This window comes from Ceratotherium simum, chromosome 8, assembly GCF_057802395.1.
Source record: "Ceratotherium simum simum isolate JZ-2026a chromosome 8, ASM5780239v1, whole genome shotgun sequence".
In the NCBI taxonomy this organism is placed as follows: domain Eukaryota; kingdom Metazoa; phylum Chordata; class Mammalia; order Perissodactyla; family Rhinocerotidae; genus Ceratotherium; species Ceratotherium simum.
This window is the reverse complement of record NC_141907.1, coordinates 53,038,382-53,062,736: the sequence shown is the minus strand read 5'-3', so window position 1 is coordinate 53,062,736 and position 24,355 is coordinate 53,038,382. Positions and strand designations below refer to the sequence as shown.

Below are 24,355 nucleotides of genomic sequence, written 5' to 3'. Positions count from 1 at the left end.
CCGCCTGGGGTTCGCTGGTTTGGATCCCAGGCGCACACCGACACACCGCTTGGTGAGCCATGCTGTGGCGGCATCCCATATAAAGTGGAGGAACATGGGCATGGATGTTAGCTCAGGGCCAGTCTTCCTCAGCAAAAAAAAAAAAAAAAAAAACAAAGAGGAACATTGGCAGATGTTAGCACAGGGCCGATCTTCCTCACCAAAAAAAAAAAAAAAGTATAAGGAAGAAATGTCATGAAAGGAAAGGAGACTTCCTTATAAATTTTTTTAGTCTTTTCAGTTAATCTTCTTACAAATTAGGCACTAAGAAATTGGGGAACCAGTGCTTACAGGCTCCTCTTGACTCCTAATCCCTGGATTTCTCCATATGCTTTTTGCCTGAGCAGTTGTAGCTTCACTTTTTTCTCAGAGCAGCTGGACACTGTTGTTAGTTTTTGCTAGCAACTTGAATTATTTCAGCAATTTGTCCAAGTTATGGTGAATTATGGAAGTTATTACTTCCTTAATTGCTGCTGAATACAATCTAAATTCAAAGAATTCAGATGTTTAGCTTAAATTTTAAAAACCCCAGAATTCCTTTGAGGCGATGGCCTATACAAAAAGTAAATATACGCAGGCAAGTAAGTGTTTCTTCTGGGAGAAACAGTTGTGAGATACAAATACAAAATGAATTTGTGCTGTTTGGAGGTGGCAGGAGAATAACTATATAATCCTTTTAGGGCAGGAGAGATCAAAGACCAATGCAAAGGAAAAGTTGAAGGTAAAAGAATGAGAACAATGGGAAGAGGAAGGTTCCAGAGAATCAGGAGGTAATGGGATTTAAGAAACAAGTTCAGGGATTAGCTTTGCCAGTGAAGTTAATGGACAGTTCCTGAAGACACAGGAGTATTTAGAGGAAGATGTAGAGGAAGTCAAAGAAGTTCATGTGAAATAAATGCAATTTTCTCAGAAAGGAAGAGGATAAACTGCGGAGAACGCGGGAAAAGGAGGTAAGATGCTTAAAGAATGAGCAGAATAGGAATAGCTTCTGTCAGACACATGAGAGACCTTAAGGTGAGAAACATGCTACAATTTCTAAGAATTCTGAGGATCTGGCTGAGAGGAGACAAACAGGAACTGTAGTGATTCAATCTAGACCAGTTTTATGAGTTTCCTAGCTATTTTTTTCAAGCCAGGAGAAGAAGTAAATGAGTAGATAAGGGAGATAAAGAAAAAATAAACCAGCAGTTACTGATATCTCACTAAGTTCTAGGCACTGATTGGGTGACTTCGCTGCTTCAGTCAATCAAGGAGGTCTAGGACTTATTCATGGATGAGGATTGGCTCTAGGATGATTCTCTGAAAGAATTCAAGGATGAACAAATGATTGACAGGGGCTCCAGGCTACACAAGGAGCCAGTAAAGCTTCTATTTGGGGATACTATATAGAGAAGCCAACGAGCTAGATGTCCTGATGAATCTTCAAGAAGTGGTCAAAATGGGAGTACATGAGCAAGGAATCAGGAAACAACAGGAGGTTGTGATCAAAGAGGGAGATTTCTTTTTTTTTTTTTAATTTATTTATTTTTTTCCCCCCAAAGCCCCAGTAGATGGCTGTATGTCATAGCTGCACATCCTTCTAGTTGCTGTATGTGGGATGCGGCCTCAGCACGGCCGGAGAAGCAGTGTGTCAGTGCGCACCCATGATACGAACCCGGGCTACCAGCAGTGGAGTGCGCGCACTTAACCTCTAAGCCAGGGGGCCGGCCCAAAGAGGGAGATTTCTGTATGTGAAATCTTGGGGTTAGATTATTTCTTCTTGGATGAAGTAGCCCAGGAAGTGGTCCAGCTTGTGGAGAGTTATAGTAGAGGGAAATTTGAGACTTGAGAAGTCCAGGAACTCTGACTTGACTTTGACTTTTTTTTTTAATCTAAGAATCTTTTTCTTTTTGTTAAAAGAGTTGAATAAATTATTGAAAATCAGCTAAAATCCAAAGAAACAGCTAATTTAGTATAAGTAAGAGGTTCCTGTATTGTGTTTCAGAATCTCTGGTATAGGAGAGTGTTCTAAATTAATTTTATGCTTAAAACTTAAAGTTTTACAACTCTATAACATAGATCCCAGTGTATTCAGAGGTAAAATTCATCATCAAATTGTTAAACTGGCAACTGTATTCGTTCATCAGCAATTCCTAAAGCCTATGAAGAATATGACAGCACATAGTATGCATTTGCTCACTTCAAATCTTGATTTGAATACAAATATCAAGTCATTATGTGGACAATGAAACCTGAAACTACTAGAGTGTTGTCAATTATACCTCAATAAAATAAATAAATAAATAATCTTGATTTGAACATTCTGCAATACAGTTAAGTTCCAGTAATACAAACAAATGCATTATGGACTAAAATTAGAAATAAAAACACAGGCCCAAATCCACCAATTTCTGATTTCTTGTGAATTTTGCCAGTAAATTTTGTTTTCTTTCTGAGACCAATAAACTGGTTCTACAAGAAGAGCTCTCATCTTTTAGATCTCATCCCTGTTACTCTGCCTCTTTTCCCACCTTGTTCCCATATTCATTTGTCTCGCTTATATTATTGAGACCTGGGACCATTTTACTTTACTCAAATAGCCCACTGAAATATAGATTAGTGGGACTTGGTATATAATTATATTTTTTCTGGGTTATTAATTTTATTATTATCGTTATCTTTGGAAATTCATGAGAGACCAACTCTCACGAAGGGCAGTATAAGAATTCTTCAGTACCTTAGCTTTGGGCTTTTATTTATATTTTTAAAGATGGTATATATATATGGATGTTAATGCCAATTAGTTGAAAATAGCCTTTGAGATTTCCTACTGTTTCTAATCCTTTTTGCTGACCAAGGTATATTGGAGATAGAGATAATATATTTAGCACTTGAGGAAGACGGCCCTGGGCTAACATCTGTGCCCATCTTCCTCCACTTTATATGGGACGCCGCCACAGCATGGCCTGCCAAGCAGTGCGTCTGTGCGCGCCCGGGATCCAAACCAGCGAACCCCGGGCCGCCGCAGCGGAGCGCGCGCACTTAACCGCTTGCGCCACCGGGCCGGCCCCAATATATTTAGCACTTTTATGGCCTCAGTAATATATTCTCTTTCAGAGGACCATACGTATTAAGAACCCACTTTTGTTTAGCTGCCTCCCCAGCCATTTAATCAATCCAGCATGATTGTCTTAATCACACTTATGTAGCTTCATCCTGGGAGATCCCGTTCCTCCATCAGCCTACCTAATAAAACAATGGGGAGGAAGTACCAGTCAGAAAGGTGGTTTTGTTACCACCCCAAAAGGGGTTTCGTCTGCTGGCTGCAAGACATGCCAACAGTCAAGAGGCAAGGTGGTAGGAGAAAAAGGACTTTTTATTACAGCTTGCTAGCAAGAGGGAAGATGGCCAACTAATGTCTCAAAGAACCATCTTAGGGGGCACAAAATCTTACAGCAGTTATGTAGGCCATTGGGTTATAGGGGAGGGAGGTAGGAATGTTGACCTTCTGATGTTACAGACTGGGAGTGCCACACCAGATCTTTCAGTTTTCACCGATGATGGCTATCAGCATAGACTCTCTGTTCAGGGGTCATCACATTCCTAAGGAACTCAGGAGAACAAAATTATCATCTTATCGCAGCTGGGAGATGCATGCACAAGCAGGGGTTGTAAAATCTACAGAGCAGTTAGATCTCCTGGAGGGTGCATATCCAGCTGAATTAGTTTGTCAGAGGTCATTCAAAGTTACAACAGGGTTTCTTTGCTACAATGGCTTCCCTCATGTCAACCTTGTGTTGAGCCGGTATCAGTTTGAAGTAATGCCAGATAAAGGGAGATTTTGCTAAGTGAGTCCTAGATAAGTGGTCTGTAGTGAAGCGTAACTCTATCGGTGGAAGCCTATAATCTCGAAGCAGTTGTACTGCAGGCAGGAGTTGTGTCCACTCCATACAAGAAGGAGCAAGTTGGGATGATGTTACCACAACTTAATCCAGATGCAGAGGGTAAAGATGAAAGATAAAAAGAAACCTGGGATAAGATTTTTTTTAAAACATTAAAAGAAACAGAAAACTTGAAGGCAAGCCTTTAAACTGAATAAAGGAATTTTTCTTTTTCTTTTTTTTTTTTTTTTTTGGTGAGGAAGATCAGCCCTGAGCTAACATCCATGCCAATCCTCCTCTTTTTGCTGAGGAAGACCGGCCCAGAGCTAACATCTATTGCCAATCCTCCTCCTTTTTTTCCCCCAAAGCCCCAGTAGATAGTTGTATGTCATAGTTGCACATCCTGCTAGTTGGTGTATGTGGGACGCGGCCTCAGCATGGCCGGAGAAGTGGTGCGTGCTGTGCACCCGGGCTGCGAACCCCGGGCCGCCAGTAGCAGAGCGCGGGCACTTAACCGCTAAGCCACAGGGCCGGCCCTAAAGAGATTTTTCTAATGTCCTACTATAATATTTTAGACCCCAGTTATCCTTAATTTCCACTTGTATACTTTTATTTCTTTGAGTGGGTTTCCCTGAAGTATTAAAATATTTTAGTGCAGCTGCCAGAAGTGAAAGTGTGTTTTTGGAAGGCTAACCAGTAGAGGATTATTAGCATGATCCCCAGATAATTTGTACGGTCAGGTTAAAATGTAGATTCCAATTCAGTAGGTCTGGAGATGGGCCCAAGGTTCAGCATTTCTGACAACTTTCCAGGTGAGGTTGAAACTGCTAATTGCTAAGTAGATGTCAGTTCCACTCTTTCCTTGCTACTTTTATTTATCTACTAGCGTTTCCTGAGCTATCGGATGAACTGAAAAACCTAGAAATATTCCGGGATCATCTCTGTTTACGTCTGTATACCTAGAGAGTTTTCTAAGAGTGTCCAGCCTGAAAATTTGTAGGTGTCCCTCAGTTCAGCAATTGCATGACTTTTGTTCTCAAGAGTGTGGGATTATAAATTTATTGTGAGAGGCCACATAATAATAGAATCAGTATTGAAAGAGTGTCAGGATGCTTTGTATTATACTGTATACTCTGCATCTAACTAGTTATGTTAGACTAATAATCTCTCAGCACCCTCTCAACTTAGTGATTCAAAGTCAGTGAGCACAAGATAGACCTATTTAGCCTAAGACGTCATTCCCCAATATTTATTGTCTTTGAATAATAAATGCAGCTCTTCCTGCATGTCTCTCTGCTGAAGTTGCTTTTTCTAGGGGGAAGATGCCTCTTCAAGATTGCTTTAAAGCCTAAAGATTTTTAATTCCTCTTAAAACTACTTTTTTTCTATCTTTCAATTCAGATCTATTTTAATAGGAGAGACCACACCCACAGGACCCCCGATGATCAATTTTTTCCTCTGCCTGGATTTTTGTTATGCAACCCAGCTAGGTTGCTCTGCTACAGGGAGACTCACAAGATAAATTGCCTCCCTTTGGCTGTGTCGTTTTCTTCAATTACACAAACAGCAGCGGGAGAATCTGGAGGAGATGAGAACTACAAGAATTCTGGGAGATGCTAACGATTAGCACTTGCATTATTAGTCTCTGGAGGTTCTTAAAGCTCAGAGTCCCTCATGGCATTGTCAGAATAGCAAAGTGACATGGAAGCAGGCAGCAGTCAGGCATCATTCAGCTGCCCAGGATAATGCTTTCCCTGTGCACAGAGCTGTTTGCCTCCAGAGTCCCAAGATCTGCCCAGGAATCAACCGACACTGCATGGCCATGATGGGTTTAACCATATCTAATCAGTCTGGAGGGCTGATAGCTGTAAAAAACCTTGTTACCCTGGGAGGGAAGCCTATCTTTCTCTAATAAAACAGAATGTAGTTACTGTACCACTCATTTCCTAGAGCACTCTCCTTTGTATTATTAATTTTTTGAAAGTGCAAGTTTTGGGCAAGTCTTTAGAGACACCAAGCTTATCAACTCTATTCATCTTCTGAGTGAATAAATTTCTTTATGAAAATAATGCTCTTGGAATGCTATTTAGTTTGTACTTCTCTAAGGAGAGAGCTATCTCTCTGCCTATTCTGCTGCATTGAAGAGTGAAGCTCATAATGATACAATTGTCAAAAGAAAAGAAAAGCATCCTGAGATATCATGGACTAAAGCATCTAGGAAGGGTAAAAATTTGCCGGTAAAACCTTTAGTACTATTATGCAGGCAGTGTTCAGCTTGCAATATCAGTGTGTGATGAAGCAACTGTTTGAAGACTACAGGATTCAATCCTAGAGAAGCGGGGACATTTATTGACAATATGTAAGTAAAAAGCAGAGCAATCCACATACCAGAGGGGTTTGTGAATTTCAAGATAGGAAAGTGAGAGGTAGCCCTTGGTGTGGCATACACAGTGTGAAGTAGATCATATTGGAAAGGTATGGGCTTTGGAATAACACACAACTACCTTAGAACACAGATCTCCTTTGTGGCTTTGAGCACATTCCTTTCTAGTTCAGTTTTTTACTTTTACATTTGTAAAATAAGGATGGTAGTATTTTCTGCACAGAGTTGTTGAAAGGATCAAATCAGATTGGTATAAGTTAATTTCCTAGTATATAATACCTGACCAATAAATGTCAGCTTTGCTAACATTCTTTCATAGGCAGTGTTCACTGCTCCTTCGTTTCTGTCTCTATTATGGCTCTTATGACATTTCATGGAAATTATTTGTGTCCAAGTCTTTTTGGGTTTTGATTTTCTCTTGGATAGGGAGCATGTCTTATAATATTGAGATCACTAAATTTGAGATCAAAAGACTTGGGTTCAGCCAATGTAAGTTCTTCTGCTAGTTAAGATGGGATGGTAATACTTCTCAAAGTAGTTATGAAGATTACATGGAAAGTCATAATATGTGCCCTTTCTTGGCACAGTGCTTGGCACAGAGTGGTCATTTTGTAAATGTTAGTTCCACTCTTTCTTTCCTTCTTTTACATTGTCAGTGCCTAGCAGTTTCTGACACAAAATTTGTGTGTAATACCATTGTTTAGGAATGAGGGAATCTATGGATAAGTGAGTGAGTGTATGTGTGAGTAAAACACCATTGGATGGAAAGTCAGAGATTTGGTTCTAAATCTGTCTTTGACTTTATGTAGCTGTGCGAACTTGGGAATGCACTTCTACTTTCTGGGTCCCATAATCTGTCATTGAAAAGAAGGATTGAGTTGGATGAAGTACATAATAAATAACGTGTCTTCTAGGTTTAACCTGCATGACACAAAAATCTGAGATTTTGTCAAGATCTGAAGCTCTTGATTTATATGAAACCCTACCTTTTAGCAACACAAAAGTGTCATGGTAGAATGCATGAGTTTTTCTCCAATGTTGTAAATATGGTAAGAGTGAATGCAAAAGACTAAGAGGTTCTTGAAAAATGCCCACTACAGTGGCTTCATTCACCTGTTTAATAACAAGTGATTAGTTTTGGATAATTGAAAACAAGACAGTACAATATCAGTCTAACAGTTTAGACTTACTAAAAGTCAGTATCTTTATCTCAGGAATTTCTTCACAGTGAAGGGCTTCTGAGGCCTTAGGATGCAAAAACATGCCTTGGCAACTTCTTTACAAAACAACACACAGCTGCTGTACCACAAGGTGACTTTAAGACAACGGTTCTCAAAATGTGATCCCTGGAGCAGCAGCCTTAGCAACAACTGGAAACTTACTAGAAATGAAAATTCTCAGGCCCCACCCCAGACCTTCTGAATCAGAAACTGTGAGGGTGGGGTCCAGCAATCCAAAATCCTGGTGATTCTGATTCACGCTAATGTTTGAGAATCACCCATTTAGGGAAATAAAAATCTTAAATGCTGACCGGTCTTTGGAACCTTGGCTTATCAGCTGTTTATAATTAAGCTCAGTGATGTTCTTTCTCATACAACAGAAGCTATTTCAATATTTCAGTATATGTTATGTATAAATTCTCACATATTCAAAGAATATCCTAGATTCTTCCACTTTCCAAACATAACAATGATCCTGTATTTTTTATTAGAGAAGAACAGTGATCTGAAGAGCAATGAGGTCATTTATTTTTACTTATTGTTAGCATAGATACATATATTCTTTCTGTCCTTTCTTTTTAAAAATATATTCTCAAAGATCAGGGGTAAACAAGACTTCTGAAGAGTTTGAGATGAAATTACTTTGCTTCATACACCAAGGCCCCAGCAGGTATGTTGCTTTTGAGCTTAGAGTGTCCACAAAGCTGCCTCATCATCACATTTCCTTTTGTCTTTGTTGAGGCGGAAGGAGAGACCAGCAGCTGTGGGTGCGACTGTCTTTTGCAGGTTTTCTATATCACTTCATTCACTCTCCTTTAGTTTCAGAAATAATGAGAGAAATTTCTCTTCCCTGTACTTTTTATCACAGTTAAGGAAAAAGAAAAACCCCATTAAAATAATGTAGTGATTCCAGCATGATTAATTATGTCCCAAAGCCACCGATGTCCACAGGTAATGAAAACACTCACCTACCGTAAGCTCTGGTTGTAAGATAAAGTTATTTGCCCCTATTTCCGCAGCTGCAGATGTGTAGGAGGGAGCAGGCTCTGGCATAGCCAAACTTAGATGAATGATCTGTTTCATCTTGTGCTGCAGCTGGATCCATTTGGTCACCAGGAGTGGACAGATTTCATCCGAGCCTTTTGACAGAAATTCATTTGGCACAGAGAAATCATTGAGGAGTTTGCAATGTCTGTTGTCAATGAAATGAATTTAAACATGGGAAAAGGAGAAATCTTTCGCTTAGGCAAACATGATGGAAGGGAAGAAAATGAAGGTTCACCAAACGTTTCAAGCTATTCTGTCCAAGAAATGCATTTTATGGCTAATTGAGCACAGTAGTTGGATGATATGTGTGGTCACCTGCTTAACTTGGGCTAGTCTTTTTGTTTCTAAGGAGTTAAATTTAAAGACATTAACACACTTTATTTATATAACTGTTTTTAATTACAAAAGGAAATATATATGAAATTCATTTGTACATGGTGTCAGTTTACCCTGATTTATGGAATTGGTCCTGATCAGCATTCTTCACCAGGGGAAACAATTGCTTTTACTATTACTGCTCTTTTGAACTGAAAATAGATCTGAAATCACATGAATCATCATGATAAGGTTTTATGAAGCTCTAACTAAAACCAAAGGTAAAAGAGCAGATGTTTGGATTTTTAGTTAATAGGGATAAGATGCTTTATTATACCACAAAAGTAGGCTCCATAATCACTGGCAACTGATGAAAATATTTCGAAGCACATAACTTCTTCCAAAGTGAAACACACAAATAAATAAGTTATTAGAGGAGACCTAGAAGTATGGATTGACTGTAAATGGAGCTTAGAGCTTGATATATGTGAATTGAGTTGCAATACCAATAACACAAATGCTCAGCCATAATAGGATTCCTAAGAGAGTGGGTGGTTATAGGCCTCAAAAGCCATAATAGCAGTCCCCTCTCTCTTTAATGACTAATCTTTCTCCAATCATGGTCTATAGGTAATGCTGTAGATGGGATTTAGTCATTTAATTATGAGGCTAGCGGAAAAAGGGCCATAAACCAAAGCTCATGTTACTCACGTAGAAATAAAAACTGACTGTCTTAAATCCAACTCATTGTGGTAAAGGCAGAGGGTGGCTGGGAGACACTGAAGTATTCTCATTCTAAGATAAAAAGTAAGTAAGAGTTCCTTCTCCACATTTTGAAATTAGACCTTTTCCCAGTTTCTTAGTATTTCACTGGTTGTCCTCAAGGCTTACTATGTAAGCTACAAGTATTGTTATCCTTTAGGGTATTTACACAATTCCACTTGAAAATTTCAGTAAAGATCTGTTTATTCAGCACTGACTATGTGTGAGATATTGTGCTTCCACAATACCTGTTTTCCTATCACTTATATTAGACTTTATACCAAGAGTCAATGGAGGCAGGTAACATCTGAATCTGTTCTTTAGGAGCCAGCTCTTATGTTCACAGGGCAAGCGTTTTTGTTGTACACTGTCTCCCACACAGGTATGAGCTTTTCAAGTTTCAGGGCAATGCATCTCAACGCCGACCATGTATTAGAATCACTTGGGGAGTTTTAAAAACTACCAACGATTGGTTCCACCTGCAGACCAATTAAATCAGACTTGATTACGGTGAGTCCCAGGCATTCCTATTTTTAAAACTCTCTAGGTGATTTAATGTGATCCCTAGCCATGATTGAGAGCCACCGTTTTCTAATTTTGACTAGAGAAGTAAATGTATATCTCGTTATTCTGTTTCATCTATTCATTTTTTTCCTCTTCTAAGCTTAAAATAATTGTTAGCCAACAACTTTGCAACTTGTTCTATAGAGTTAAACATTCCAGTTATTACAGCTCTTACCTGTGGCCAAATATATTTTCATTGATTGAAATATAACTGAAATTATTGCAGACTCTTGGAAAACACCTAAGATCCCAGTTTTTGTTTCTAGGTTGAATTCTATAATTAATTAAGTGTTCCATCTCAGGTCAGTGATTTGGAAAAAAATAAATGTCATACAAACGAAAGATATTAATAACACAAAAATAGAGCATGATACCACTTTATTGCCCTTACTTTTCATAATTTTTTTTTTTTATTTTATGCTTTAGCTGTTTCTTTACCTTTTGTCATCCTTCCTGATTCTTTATTGTTGAACTTGGCTCTTAGTTTTATCTTTTAACTAGAGATTTTCTTATGGTGAATTGTTCATTTTTGCCTATTAATATTTTAATATACTATGAAATATTTAAGACTTTGAAAATGGCATAAAAAAGAATGCAACAAATATCCATTTACCCATCACCCAGCTTAAGAACTAAAACACCACCAAAAACCCCTGTGCATCCCTTCTACCCTCATTGGGTTGCCAGATCTTTATTTGTTAGCAAATAAAGATATAGGCCACCAGTAAAATTTGAATTTCAGATAAACAACTAAAAACTTTTTAGTTGTCCCAAATATTGTGTGGGACATACTTATACTAAAAAATTATTGGTTATTTATCTGAAATTCAGATTTCACTGGGCATCTGCTACTTTATCTGGCAACCTTACTCTTGACCCTACATGCAATTTCTTTACACTTCCACTATGTATGTAATGATTTAAAAGTTTATGTAAATTTTATCTTATATTTTAATATGTATCTTATTATACGTATATCTTTGAAACCTTTTTTTTACTCAATAATATGTTTTGAGCCATCCATTTTGTTCATGCAGCTCTAGTTGATTCATTTTCAATGCCATATAGTATTCCATTGAATAACTATTTCACAAATTAGCTACACATTCTTCTGGTGGGCATAAAAGCTGTTTCTAAATTTTTCAACTACAAACAATGCTGCTGTAAAAATTCTCCTATGTCTCTTTATGTAGATACTTGAGTTTCTCTAGCATTTATATCTAGGAGTGAAATTGCTATGTCATGGGTTGTATGTAACATGTTTATTAATCATAAATTGTCCAATATTTGGGATGGAAGGGGAAAGAAACTTTAGGCTTTTAGATATGTTGGCAATGATAATGATGATACATTTATTGACAGTTTTACATTTTCAGCTTCCAGTCCTGAATGACTTAGATATAACATCTCATTTTATGATCCAAAAACGCTGAGGTAGGTACTATAAAAATAATAATGATATAGATTATGACTCTAGTTCTGACAGTTAATGTGCTTTTAATTATTTTCTCATTTGATACACATTACAATCCTGGGAGGACGCATCGTTATTTACATTTTATAGATGAGGAAACTGAGGTTTAGAGAGGTTATATGCTTATCTCAAGTCTTTCAGTACATCAGTAGGTGATAGACCCAGGATTGAACTTGAATTTTCTAAATTCAAACCTCAGGTTTTTCTCTCGTTATTATAACACCTAAATGCATATAAATATAAATTAAATAATTTTGGTATTTTATGTTCAAAAGCATCTTCTTAAATACTTTTTCCTATTCAACAAATTGTTTAGGTGGCATACATTAAAAGTCTAAATGCTTTGAGAAATGTTGCAAAACATATACCGTATTTCTTAACTTGAAGTATATTTTGTCTTAAAATAAGTGCCAGTTTATATTTAACTAGTGGGACCAGATGCAAGCATGCTATCTCTTCACTGCATGGTTCCAAGCCTGATCAGTAGACTGTGTTCTCTCCTTACTGACAGTGGTCCACAAGAAAAAAGACTGATGGCAATAATCATGCAAATATTGCTATTCCTAATATTTGCAAACATTCCCCCCCCTACAAACCAGGATGCTATGAACAAAGTTCCTGAGTTTATTCTATACTTATAGACATCAACTTTTTTGAGATTATAAACGCCTATTTTTAGGCATGTTATTATAGATAGAAAAATAGAAATTTTTCAAGAGATTAGGTAATTTACTACAAATTTTATTAAATCAATGAAATGGAAGCAAAGTCCAGACTTTTAGTAGGAAAGCAAAACTGTCGATGTTTTCTAATAATTTCACGAGAATATTATGGTCTGTAGTAGGTAGAACAATAGCCCCCAAAGATGTCCACATCCTGGTCCTTGGGAGCTGTGAATATATTACTTTATATGGCAAAAAGGATTTTACAGATGGATTAAGTTAAGGACCTTCAGAGGGAGAGAGTATTAGCCAGGATTAGCCAGGTGGGTCCCATCTAACCACGTGAGTTCTTTCCCAGCTGGAGTCAGAAGGAAAGGTGACTATGGAAGAATGGTCAGAGAGATGCAAGATTGCTGGCTTTGAAGTTGGGGAACAGGGCCAGGAGGCAAGGAATGTTGGAAACCTCTAGAAGCTGGAAAAGGTAAGGAAACAAACTCTCTTCTAGATCATCCAGGAAGGACTATAACCCTGCGTACTTCTTGATTTTAGCATGGTAAGACCTGAATTGGACTTCTACAGAACTCAGAGGTAAAATTTTGTGTTAAGCTATCAGGTTTGTTGTAACTTTTTACAGCAGCAATAGAAAAATTGTGCATGGTGTATTTTGGCCATACAGCTATCATGTTTGTATACGTAACTGGTAAACTTATTAATTCAATAAATATTTCTTGATAATAATTATGACGATAGCTGGGAGAAATAATATCAGACTTGGAGATAAAAGTCCTGGTACCTCATACTTTCATGTGCAAAAGAATCGACATGGTTTTTATTTTAAAATGCTGATTTATGGTATCTATATCAAGAATTTCTGATTCAGAAGTTCTAGAGCAGGATCCCAATGGAGATGCAAGATGGAATAGTCACTTTGGGAAATGGTTTAGAATTTGGAAACCCAAATGTTCATCATCTGCCAAATGAATTGGATGTAACACACCCATACAATGGAATACTTCTCAGAAATAAAAAAATTGCAAACTACTAATAAATGCAGTGATATGTATGAATCTCAAAGTCATTAATATTAAAGTGATTAGACATAAAAGGCAATATATGGTATGTTTCCACTTATAGGATACTCTGAAAAAGGAAAAACTGAAGAAAAGGACAGAATCATATCAAAATTGCCAAAGGCTGGGGGTTGATGGAGGGGATTGATTGCAATTGATTGCAGAGTGGTGAGAGAACTTTGTAGGATGATAAAAATGTTTTATCTTTATTTGGTGGTGGTTGTAAGACAGTATATATTTGTGAAAACTCATTGAACTTTACACTTAAAGAGGGTGAACTTTACTATATGTAAATTATACCTTAGTAAATCTGGCTTTTAAAAAAATGTCTGTTTAGCTGTGTCTTACTCAGTCTTTCACAGAACTTAGTTAAAACTGAAATGTCCTTTTAAGTCAAACTACAACCATCTCACTCAGTATAGGAGCTATTGAGCTCATAAATTTCAGGGCAAGGTACAGAAACCAAGTTCTTTCACTTGACTCTCAACCAAGTACTAATTAAGCCGTAAAACCCCAATGAAAATAAAATAATAGGAATTCTCATGAGGCTCTAAAAGGACTCAACTCTGATCCAATTTTCAAACTATATCCAAAGAGAGACACGAATTTCAGATAATCGTGTGCATAAAGACTATCCTGCCTCAACTCATCTTCCAAAAAATGAGAAAAAAAAATTACCAGAATGTTGTAAAGGAACCTCTGAATTCATCTTTTTCTTCTGTGAATCCACCTGGTTTTGTAGTATGAGTTCATTTCCTTTCCCACGAATTCTCACAATTAAAAATGTTCTTGTTAAGACAGGGAGAAGAATCTTATCTCTAGCAAAACAATAGACTGATTTTTAAAATAAAATCACTTTAAAATGACTAAAATTGATATCATATAAAGGACTAGGGATTCTGTTTAGTGGCTTTTAGTTTTTAAAAAGCCTGAGATGTTGCACAAAATATATTGATATATTTTAAAATACTCATTTCACCTCTTCTCTCCTCCAGTATCTTTTACTTTGTATCATAGTTTTTCTGGTACAAAGTAGTCCAATGAGGTGTTGCCCTAAAGTCTATGATGTTCTGAGCCAGAGACTAATTATCAGAATGAGTTGTGTTGATATTTACTGTCAGCCTATGGTGTGAAGTGACTAGTTATATAACATTTCCTGATTCATTGAATACAATGGAATAAATGACGTTTCCAAAGACTTTCACAGAGACAGTGAATTTTTTTAACCCTTTTTTAACCCTGAGTTGTAAAAATATCAGGATTGATAAGAGTGTGATTACTTTCTTGAAAGTAACTTGAGCAGTTGTTAACATAGGATGTGTTAACATGGTACAGGAGGTATTGCAATAGTCCAGATTGGAGTTAGCTGGAGTGGTAAGGATGTATTGCAATAGGCCAGGTGAGCAATAAGGCAGTGTTGGTGAGAACAGAGTTAAGGAGAAGTATACCTTAGGGACTTGGTGACCAATTGAATATATATGTAGAGAGAATTTAGGGATGATTCTAAAGGTTACTAGATACTCTCAAGTCAATTATCTGAAACAGCTAGGTCCTGGAGCAGTAATTTTTAACACTGGTTTTAGAGCGTATTGATGTACGTCGAACTTTGCACAGGTGTACCACCAAACTTTGATCAACACATAAATTTTACTTTTGTTCCACCTTAATGTTCTGGGAACGCCGTTTTAGAAGACATCATTTTTCCAGGTTCTTTATTTCCATGACATATAGTGCCCCTTCCTACTATTTCACAGAATTCCATTTTCTGGAGTGATGCAGTATATCCCTAAGAGTGACAAATTCTTATAGGATAAAGGCCATTAATCTTAATATCAGTTTTTATCTGACTGGAAACTCCTTTCATTGAGTGATAGTCAATTCTTGCCCTCCAAACCTCCACATGCTAAAATGGCTCTCTAAAGACATTTTAACTAAAGTATTTCAGTGAAAGAAAAAAAAAAAAACAAAGAAAAATATCTGAAAAATAAAGCCCTGTTGTTTGATTCAGAATTTTGCCCTCCCACCAAAGTCAAGGTCTTCAGATAGTGTTGACAAGTTGATCTGTAATTAAAAGAAAAGGTACTTACAAGAACCTATTCAAATACTTTATGGTATCCCCTGGGATCATTTAACTGACTAATTTGGACAGACTAGACAACAAATTGAGGGCCTGGTCTCCTCTCCTTTTATAACTCTGCAAACATAATCCCAAATTGATTGGTCTCTAATATATGAGAACCAAATGAAAAATTAATTAGATTGGCTACAACCCTGAAGTGAGCACTTTACTGCTTTGTTGCTTTGTCTTTTTGATCCTTTTTCTTTTGATTTATCAATAAAGTAGTCCATGTAGAAAAAATAATAGAAGAAAAGTGAGAGCAAGCATCAAATGAATCCAGACAAACTGTAAAACTGAGCAGTCTCTGCAAAGGGTAAGATTTAGAGTTGGACTCTAGGTATTAACTGTACTATAAACAATATATTAACATGAAATCAAGTTTTTCTAATCAATTATTAAATTTGTGAGATTTTTTTTTTCTGTCTTTGTACTGGAAACAATTTCTATTAATCTGTTGCTTCATTTCACCTGTACCTACACATTCATTAAAGAACTGACTTGAAAGCAATTGTAGTCATAGAAAATGAAAAGTAGAAGGGCTCATTCATGCAGTGTAACCCCCTTGTTTTCATGAGTATAGGCTAGAAACCTTGGAGGCTAGTGCCAGTATTGGGAGACAAGAAATCATTTTCCTTGACTCTCATTCCTGTGCTCAACAACTTTATTGAAAGTCTAAGTAATCACTGTTAGCACAATATTCTGCCAGCAGAAGAGTAAATTTTTGTGGAACTAAAATACTCTCCCAAGAGACTGGTAAAATTTATTTTAAAATATCTTAGTTACAGTCAAACTTGATTATAAGAAAAATTGCTTTATGCTTAATTCTAGACCCAAAAACTAGGTCTACAGAAATCCACATATCAAATATAAAACAAACACTAAAAGTTGTTTTATATTATTTCAAAGTACATTATAAGCATTTATTTAACCAATGGGTATCACAATTTTCATAAAATATTTGACATTTTTCACTTAGTTGGTATTCTATAATGGGTGAAACTCAAATTCATCAGATAACGTATAATATTAACATTTTTGGCTGGATAATGTACAAAATTTATAAGTAAAAGTGTAAGAACTCGCATACTATTTGAAGGTGAATCCTTCAACTGAATTCTTACTAAAATCACAAATTCAAAAATTTATATTTTATTAAGATTGAACTAACTCCTCAAGTTAATATTCAAAATGAGCCTATGGTAAAACATTGTTTTTTAGTGTACAGTTTGCAGTAGGCAGAATAATGTCCCCGAAGATGTCCACACTTAACCCTTTGGAACCTGTGAATGTATTACTTTACATGGCAAAAGAGACACTGGAGATGGGATTAAGAGTAAAGATTTTATAATAGGGAGATTATCCTAGATTATCCATGTGGACTTAATGCAACCACATGGGCCTTTACAAGTAGAAGAGGAAGGCAGAGTCACTCAGACAGATGCGAGGATGGAAGAAGAAACAAGAAATGAGAGATTCAATATATCGTTGCTGATTTTGAAGATGGAGGAAGGGGGATCATGGGCAAAGGAAAGCAAATGACCTCTAGAATCTAGGAACAGCTCTCAGCTGACAGCTAGTGAGGTAAGGGGACTTCAGTCCTATCATTGCAAGAAACTGAATTTTGTCAACAACCCGAATGAGTAAGCAAACGGATTCTTCCTTAGAGCCTCCAGAAGGGAATGTAGCCCTGGTGACAGTACGATTTTTAGCCAAGACCCATGTCAGACTTCGGATCTATAGAACTGTAAGAAAATAAACTTGTGTTGTTTTAGCTACTAAATTTTTGGTAGTTTTTTATGGCACCAATGGAAAACTAATAGACAAGCACTTAAAATGATGTGAAAAGATGTGAAAATAATGTGAAAGTAACTTGTGAGCTGTCGAGTATTAATCCTTATAATATACCAAGCCTAATTCCAAGCTATACTCTTGGGATAGTACACATTATTTGCTTCTCTTCCTATGAGTAACGTAAACCATTCATCTGGTCTTGTTTATTTGCTTGTTTGGTGTTTTTTATGTGGGAAATGGCTCTTGTGGAGCCACTTGACTCAGCAGGGAAACTTTCTTCTCTTGGTTTAGAAGTTCTGAGGAAAATAGCTTAAGAAAGGTCAGGCCCAACCTGCAAAAAAATTATTAAGGAAAAATTTTCCTTTGTTATCCTTTGTCCTCACCAGTAGCTACCTCAGTCAAGAAATAATCAATAAAAATACTGTAATTGATTCTAAATAAGAGCTCATAATTCATTGACTAAGTCGATATGTACTGAGCACTTACTTTCTGTGGATCACTCTTTCAGACAATAAAACAAATGTATATCTTCATAAAGCCTGAAATCTAGAATATAGGCAAGTAAATATAATCAGTTGGGAAAATTAAATTTACAGTCTCCCTCTGTGGGTTGGGAGCGATATTTAAAACAAACTGAGGTGAGATGTTAGTAACTTATGTACTTAGTGAGCAGCTAAGGAGAAACGATGGTTTGAAAATTCATTCTAGAGATGTTGAATTCATTTAAGCACAGACCATTGGTTTAGTTGAGTGGACTACACAATTATGTGCTCTTTGTTGCAACAGAGGAAGCGCTAAATGCTCTACATGGAGAAGGCAGTCATTATTAGAATTTGAATTAAAAAAAAAAACGCGTGTTGAAAAATTGATGTAACTTATCCTGGGATGTGTAATGTGAACTCTTTAACATCTCTATGATTGTAAAAACTACCAAGAAAAACATACACTAGATTTCTTATAGACTATGATGAAAGAGGAAGAACGTGGTCTTTTTACCAGCTGACTTGAGACAAAGTCAGACAAGGTAACAACTAAAGTGATAAGGGAAGTACAGGACGTTTACATAGTAAAAGCCAAACTGAAATTTAGGGCATGACTTCTCTGGAAGTTGGCAAGTGTATGTGTGTGAGAGAGAGAGAGAGAGGGAGAGAGATTATGTAGCAGGTGGGTGATAATGTTCCTGTCACAGCAAAGTATATATGCAAAAATTAGGAGTAAGAACAAGGTGCATTCAGAGAATTACAGTAGGTGAGAATGATGAGAACGTGGAATATAAGTTACATATGTACATTTTAATGTAAATTTCTCAATATGATTCCTTAAACTAAACTTTATATAGGATTTTTAATTACTAAGTTATAATGGTAAAGTATTTGGGGCCAGGGAGACCTGGTAGATGTTCAGCAGAAATTTCTTAAAACAGTGAATTATTTATATGATGAAAACTGTGATCTATCTTTCCTTCCCTCCTTACCTTCTTACCTCCTTTTGTGAGAATTTATAAAGCACTTGTAATATGTCAGTAACTCTGCTGAGTATCAAGCATACCTAATGGAAAACATAATGGTTACAATGTGATAAGTACTGTGGCAGGGTCCTATGGAGAGGTACCTATTCTACCTGGGCTGTGATGGAGGTTTATGGTCAGCTGCCTACAGATGGTGACACTTGATTTGAATCAAAGAAGATGATTAGGAGTCAGCCAGGAAGAGAAGGATGGCAGGAGCCTATGCCAAACCAGGTATAGAGGGCTGTGTGTAAAGACACAGAGATATGAAAAAGCCTGGTGCATTTCAAGAACTGTCAGCAGTTTGGATTGCTTTAACACAGAGTGGGAATGGAGTGTGATGAGACAGGTTTCAAATCATGAAGTATCTTATAAGCTATATTTGGATTGAGCCCATGGATCAAAGCAGTTGGAATATTTTAAGTGGGATTGATAATAATCAACTTAATATGTTCCAGGTGCTATGAGAAGAATTGTACATTATATTGCCTTATTTAATCACTTTTATGAAGAAGGTACTATTTTCTGTTTTCACACATACAGAGAGAAAGAGAGAGAGAGAGGCTCTTAAAAAGTTCACGCTGTCCTAGAAGATAGACCATCTGAGTCATAGACAGCCTGCTTAAACATAATTCTGTCCTGGCACAATTGGATTTACCTTTTTCGAAGGATCACTCCATGGCAATGTAAATGATGCACTAATACAGGAAAAGTCAAAAAAAAGAAAATACACAGACACAAGTTAGAGGCTATTGCAATCATCAGTGAAAAATATTCATGTTCTTACCTAAAAGCAATTGCTGTTGACATAGAAAAGATTGGGCAGATTTTAAATGCTTTGAGGAAGCAAAATTAATAGCACTTAACAACTGATTGGAGGTGAGGCTAAGAAAAAGGCAAAAGTTGATGAGCACTTCCACTTTTCTGAATTTGGTAACTGAGTGAAAGATGATAGTCTTTAGTAAACAGGAAAAGAGGGTTTGGTGATGTGAGAAAGATGATGGAGTCACGCTTGGACATTTAATGTAGCGATACTTGTGGGATTGCCCAGTGTGAGCTTCTTAGGACCATGGGTATAAGGATCTAGAATTGAGGAGTTTTGAGAAGGAGATAAAGGTTGGAGTAACTATTATCAGGGCTTGTGCACATAAATCATTTTGTGGCTCCTGAATTTAAAAGAACAAAATGGTGCTAATTGTTCTTTGGATAAAACCCATGTCCCTTAATATGTCTCACAGGATCCTGCATTGATAGGACCCTGCTTATGTTTCTTGTATGCAATGTCAACAATATCCACTCCAAGCAGCAATTCCAACCCCAGCCCCACTCTTGATCTATAATCCGTGAGAGGCTCTATAGCCTTTCTGAAATATTTTTCTTTGATTGTCTGTTACTCCACTGTACTATGTTCTCTCTCACCTCTTGAGTATTCAGTCTTTTATCTCTTCTGAGTACTGTTCTTTCCCTTCTTTAATAGACTAACACCCACTCATCCTTCAGTGCTCTATCTAGATGTTGTTTCACCTAGCATGAAAATCCTCATCCACTTAACTCCCACACCCACATGCATTTGAGTTAAGGAACTCTCCTATGTGCTCCCATAGCACACAATACTTTTCCAACCATATAGCAATTTAATGATGCATGTTTACTCGTCTGTATCCCCTCAAAATTGTAAGCTATAAGTCTGCTGAATTCTTATTTCTCCTATTAACCATCTCATTCTGAGAATTGAGCACATTTTTGGTGCTGGTTTACAGGGAAGTGTGAGATTTTTTGAATAAAAAACAAAAGAGAGTAAGAAGGAAAAGGAACAAGGAAGGAAAACTTGGAAAAAGCAAATTTTAATATGCAGAGAGAAGATGATCTTAAAATGGGTCTGTGAAAGAAATGCCAGAGAAAGATTAAACCAGAAAGGAACTTCATAGGATTCAAAAAATAGGAAAGAGCTTCCTAAGGGGGAAGAAGTCAACAGGTTAAACACTGTAGATGTCAAATTAAGAAGCAATAGAAACTATCTACTGGATTTTGCAATTTGAAAGTTAACTTTGGAACATATACTGATGGATGTGCCCTTGATTTCAGCATCAGATTATAATGACTTTTCTTTTGAAGGAATGAAAATAATAGATTTTCTCATTAAAACACACACAAGATGTTTTTCCCCAAACACAAAGGAGAAATAGGTACCCATAAATAATTTAGTCAGTGCTAGCTTAGTATTTTAAATTTTTAATACATACTAAAAATGCCTAATTGTTACATAGAATGTAGCCAGACATCAAAGGATCTTTTATGAATTAGGTAGATATAAATACAATCTCAATATTATACCAAAATTTTATGCACAGGGATATAAGCAAAAATTTCTCCAAAAAATTGCAAAGGGATTTCTATTGGCCCTAACATGTGGTAAATAAATATATTGAACTGACTTTAGTTTTTCATTTTAATACTGACATGATCAGTATGTACCTAACCAAACAAATATTCTTATAGTCCATTCTTGCTTTTCTTAGGTAAAATTAATTTTCTTAAAATTTCATTTAGGAGATCTAATTTTGAAGGGTAAAAGAGCATTATTATCAATAATCTTTGGTAATATGTCTATTGTAGTCTTCTGAGCTATGTCTTTTTATTTTATTGAATTTTATTTTCGGTTAGATAAAACATTTAGCCCATTTTTCATTTTTTTAATCAGTTTAAAATAAAAGTTCAAGAATAAACATCCCCAGGTAGATTTGTACTTTAAAAGAAAGGGAAATGATCTAATTTTTGTATAGACATTTATAACTCTTCCTTTCCACCTGGGTATTTTTTAATTGGAACTAATCATTCAAAATAAAGCTTTTATGAAATAAACCTCTAAAGCATGTGTTCCTCTACCACACACATTAGCTAAATGGGGGCAGAAGTAGCATAATTAATATGAATATTATGAAACTTCACAACAGGAAAATGTAGCAGCAAGATTAAAATGTCTTGAGTTCAAATGTTTTGTACCTCTATGTCACAGAAGTACAAAATGTTTTTGAAAATACATTTACGTTAATACATTCACAATATTTAATTATATTAGCTAATAACCTGTATTTTATATGTCATCCTTCTATGCAAAAAATTAAAGAGTTATTGGAATTTTTAAAAGAAAATTCACAACAGGTTATATTACATCTTTCTCTTAATATGGTAACATTTACAACATTTTGTTTGCATTGTTTTTCTTTAGCTGTGTTACATGTAAATACTGGATGGTGAACTTGAGAATAACACAACTTTGTTTCCTTCTGTTTGCAAGCATGTAGTGGGATTTCAATAAAGCTTTGGAAAATATGTGCATAAGCAAAGAATATATAAATTAAGGGAAAAACCAATTTGGATGTGAGATTCTCCCTCATTTTATAATGAAAATCTAAGGAGTAAGAATGAAAATGTGAAAATCAGGGGTCTAGGATTTAGTCCAAGTTCTGTATTTGCATAAATTTCACATGTTCTGTGTCCTCATTTGTGGAAAGTGAAGAATTTGTTAGATGATATTTGAAGATCCCTGCCAGCTCTATGAATTTTCAATTTGCCATTGTCACCTAGTAAGGCAGTATACTGTTGAATCCTTATCTATGGTAACCCAGGTGAACTTTTCTCTAAGTATCACTGACTTTTCTATGGTATGCTATTTCTTTGCAGTAACATCTGAGACAATTCCAACAAACTCTATGAAGCAAATTGTGGGTGGTATGAGATAGCAATCATAATAATGACAAGGTATGAAACCAATGTCATTTTATGCATCTGACATGTGAAGTTACAAAGCCAGCCACTCTGAACATATATATTGTCTAATTCTTTTATTTGCAAGATTTTATGATTCCCATTTTACTTTCAAGGAAGATTGAGAGTGATCTAACTCTCTCTCTGAGATTGAGAGAGTTAATTGCTCAGAGTACCACAGCAAGTAGTTATGCCAGCAGAGCAACACATCGGGTCTCTCTAGCTCCAAAGCACATGCTTATCACATTATGCCCATAGTAAAGCTTAGCGAGGATCCTAATTTGATTGGGTTTGTGTGTGTGTGTAGCTTTTTTTTTCACTTAGGAGTGAGAGAACTTTTATACCCCTAGAATAGAATTTTATTTTCTGAGAAATTATAATAAAACATTTGTCTACAGTTTCTCTGAGCATCTGGCAAGAAAAAAGTTGAATTTATTTTCTTTTGAAACTCTAGTTGGTTCACTGTTGGATTTTAATGTCAACAATTTTTAAAGAAATTTCAATATCCAAATGAACAGAAGACTGAAGATATATGAGATACTACAGTTTGGAACATCTCAATTATAATCCTCATTTAATACTTTTTTTTTTTTCTTAAGGTAATGTTGGTTTATAACATTATATAGACTTGAGGTGTACGTTATTTTTCGATTTCTGTGTAGACTACATCATGGTCACCACCCAAAGACTAATTAGCATCCATCACTGCACACATGTGCCCTTTTGCTCCTTTCACCCTGCTTCCTCCCCCCTTCCCCTCTGGTAACCACCAATCTAATCTCTGTATCTATGTGTTTGTTTGTTGTTGTTGTTGTTTTTATCTTCCACTTATGAAGGAAATCATACGGTATTTGACTTTCTCTGTCTGACTTATTTAGCTTAGCAAAATAGCCTCAGGATCCATCCATGTTGTTGTAAATGGCAAGATTTGCTCTTTTTTATGACTGAGTAATATTCCATTGTGTATATATACCATATCTTCTTTATCCATTCATCCATTGATGAGCACTTAGGTTGTTTCCAAGTCTTGGCTATTGTGAATAATGCTGCAACAGACAGAGGGGCAAATATCTTTTCAACTCAGTGTTTTCATGTTCTTTGGATAAATACCTAGAAGTGGAATAGCTGGATCATATAGTAGTTCTATTCTTAATTTTTTGAGGAATCTCCGTACTGTTTTCCATAGTGGCTGCACCAGTTAACATTCCCACCAGCAGTGTACAAGGGTTCCCTTTTCTCCATATCCTCTCCAACAATACTTTTCTTGATAACCACATTAATATTTACCCATTTACATTACTGGTATAAGCAAAAAGAAAAGAAGAGAAGAAAAGAGAAAGGGGAAGGAAGAAAAGAATAGCAAACATTTACATTGTGCTTATGATGTGCCAGGCATGCTTCTTAACACTTTACCTATAAGAAATACTGTAATCCTCAGAAATCTGTATGTATATGTACACATAAGATGGACATTCATCAAACTGGCTACTCTTGGGATTTTTTTATGTTGCCTTTCTATGATTGGAGAATTCCCCACATTATAAAATTAACCTCTCTAATATAGAATTAAAAACTCAAATATAAAGCATGCTTTTCAGTGAAGATGCAAGTGTAGCCACGTAAGTCTCAGTTAGATGGGGCTTCCTTGTTTAGTCTGACAGTGAGTACACGGGACTAAGTTCTTTTTGCAGATGTGGCCTCTTTGCTGGCAGTAGTAGCTGTGACAGAAAAGTTGAATTTCTGGCATTTGGTGATTGCAGCTGCAGTGGTGACA

The 24,355-nt window shown here is 36.2% G+C and overlaps 1 long non-coding RNA gene across 1 annotated transcript in view; it reads left to right on the top strand.

The window, feature by feature from the left end:
* The window catches only part of LOC147916464 (uncharacterized), a 178,615-nt gene that overhangs the window by 65,038 nt on the left and 89,222 nt on the right, over window positions 1–24,355 (top strand). The window contains exons 5-7 of the long non-coding RNA XR_015552934.1: window positions 10,009–10,136; window positions 11,553–11,624; window positions 12,685–12,807. This is a non-coding gene — a long non-coding RNA (uncharacterized LOC147916464). The remainder of the gene's footprint in view (window positions 1–10,008; window positions 10,137–11,552; window positions 11,625–12,684; window positions 12,808–24,355) is intronic.